Here is a 3,033-nt window from a genome sequence, read left to right as displayed (position 1 = left end):
ATTTGCTAGCCATAAAGCATATACACATTTGACTTACGATAGAAATAAACTCCCTTATTTGTTGGAATCTTGTTTGTCTGGGTTGGAGGACTCAGAGGAAGTTGAAAACTTTTGCACAAGTCTCAGGAACATGACTGGATTAAGCATTTAATTGTACAATCAAGTTAATCAGGCTAAGTGGGCCACTTCAAAGAAAACAATTATATTGTGGAGAAAGGGAGTTTTGTTTGCTTAGCATAGATGATGCTAATGTATAGAAATGTCTCTAGAATAATTCTAAGCTCCCAAACGTGTGCTTTACATGAGTAATAGGTATGCCATGAGATACTGATCACCTAAAACCTTTGTGAGGAATGGCAGGGCTTAGGGTGCCCAGAACAACCCAACGGATGATCTTGTCCCCAGGGTCTGAGAAAATGGTCTGATTAGAATGAGCATCTCAGAGATGGTGGGTCAAATTACATAACCTCAGATCTGCATTTTTGAGTTGGGATAAATAATACAAACAAGACAGTTAAGCAAAAAGCATAAAGAAGTAAAAAGACTGTTTAAGGACAAAACAAGGAAGCCTACAGCTGGAAGCCACTTGTAAGCAAAAAAGAGAAAATAAATGATATAAATTCACATTCAATAATGGGCCAAAATGTTTTTGCTTGCTAGAAAGAAAAGCCCTTTATAGAAAGCCATAAAAATACTAAAAGTTTGTATGGCCTCCTCATTGCTCACTTTTAAAAAAGCTGGATGTGAATTTTCGAGTTGAATATCTGTCAGCTTTGTGGCAAGGTCCAATCTACATGCTGAAAGATAAAGAAAAACCCAGGAGCAGTGTCACCTCCAAATCAGAAGAGTTGAATGCCGTGCCTTCCGGGCTTTCAATGGGCTTGGCTAAAATCCCTGGCATTGACTCTAGATACTTAAGAGAGGAAAGGAGACATTCTGAAAAGTTTCAGGCCAGTCAGAAAACAAGAAGGGTGCAGCGAACCGTCATATAACCCATCTGGGGTAATCATGCCTTAAAAAAGCATGAGATGTTATGACATTAGAACACGGGACTCCAAAAAGAACAAGCCTTTTGATACCAATTTAGTTTGTTTCAGTGAAATGCACAGGAATGTAGGAACAAGATAGAAACAATAACCGCAATCTATCTCTTTTTTAAAAGGCCTTGATGATTTCTGTCTCGAAAGATGTTCTTCTCCGTAATCATGGATGGTGCAGACTTAAGTATAACACTTCGGTGAAAGATTAACTGACTTTTAGAGTGACTTTCTATAAGTCAGTCTCAACTAAGGCCATACTTACTATTTCACAGTAATTAGTCCTAGAGTATGTTATATTGCAAACCTACATACTTACATACTTACTCATACATACTTACTCATACTTACTTTCACAGTAATTAGTCCTAGCGTATGTTATATTGCAAACCTACATACTTACATACTTACTCATACGTACTTACTCATACTTACTATTTCACAGTAATTAGTCCTAGAGTATGTTATATTGCAAACCTACATACTTACATACTTACTCATACTTACTACTTCACAGTAATTAATCCTAGAGTATGTTATATTGCAAACTTACAATAACTCCACTAACACGAGTGATGATATGCTTATCAACTACATGGATAAACCTCACTAGGAAAATCTGTTAACGTGAAAGAAATGAATACATTTTAAGATGACAGGATATGCTGGTCAAAGGTTACTAACTGAAAAAAGGGTGACAAAATTTGATGAACCTGAAGGAAAGGGGTAAACACACCTAAATTCAGAAAGGGAAGATTTGTAGAGAAAAAAATAAAGTGGGGTCAAGTAAGACCACACATTTAGTGTGAATAAAGCCCAAAGGAAGGACTCTTTCTCCACTGTGCTCTTTCTATATGACACAGACATGTGCCCCTCAGCTTTCCTCCTCTTGCAACTTATGTATGCCTCTGTTAATAGGATGGTGTTTGCCAATGATCTCTTTCTATGATGACCTGTCAGTTCCTGAGCTACCTGAGGGCAGTGGCCAACACTGAGTACACACTATCCCTTATACACTGCTGAGCACAAAGAAGGTGTTGGGGCCTCTCTGTTCATGTTGTTGAATGGGTCAATAGTTAAGGGTCAGCCTGAAATAGCGTGGTGACTTCAGTGAGAAGTGTGGAACAGGAGAGGACTGTGAGGAGAGTTCAGAAAATCAGGTATTTGAAATTCTATCCTACAGAATATTTTGAATTTGGTAAAGACAAAAATAAAGTGTTGAATACATTCCTGAAAACCTTAAAGGAAAGTAAATAACTTGTGTATCCTAGAAAACTTAGCAATTATCCCTAGTTTCTTATGGTTGAATATTTATTGAATTTCCATGTTGAATTTTATATGTATTCTTTAAATGTTAACCTTATATTAAGGCAACTCTTTTAGAAGCCTGGTTATTATTTTTCTAACTGAAGGACACTTAGAAATAAAGTCTTTCTGGCCGGGTGCGGTCGCTCACGCCTGTAATCCCAACACTTTGGGAGGCCGAGGTGGGTGGATCAGGAGGTCAGGAGATGGAGACCATCCTGGCCAACATAGTGAAACCCCATCTCTACTAAAAATACAAAACATTGTCTGGGCGGGCATGGTGGCGCGCACCTGTAGTCCCAGCTACTTGGGAGACTGAGGCAGGAGAATTGCTAGAATCCGGGAGGCAGAGGTTGCAGTGAGCAGAGATTGTGCCACTGTACTCCAGCCTGGGCAATAAAGTGAAACACCATTAAAAAGAAAAGAAAAGAAAAGAAAAGAAAAGAAAAGAAAGAAGAAAAGAAAAGAAAAGAAATAAAGCCTTTCTAATGAAAGAATTTATCAAAATGCATCTCAACAGTGGTATGATGGGCTAAATGGAAATAATTTCCATTTAGGTTCAGTTATTGGGCTAACTGCTCACTGGCCTAATTTTGTTTATTGTACTTATGAAAATATGCAGCACTGTTCAAAATGCACATAGCTCCCACTATGGGCCAGGTGTCTGGTGGTCTCAGAGATAAAGGAAAAG

The sequence above is a fragment of the Mandrillus leucophaeus genome, unplaced genomic scaffold (assembly GCF_000951045.1).
Source record: "Mandrillus leucophaeus isolate KB7577 unplaced genomic scaffold, Mleu.le_1.0 Scaffold25, whole genome shotgun sequence".
Classification (NCBI taxonomy): Eukaryota; Metazoa; Chordata; class Mammalia; order Primates; family Cercopithecidae; genus Mandrillus; species Mandrillus leucophaeus.
Note: the sequence above shows the minus strand (reverse complement) of the source record.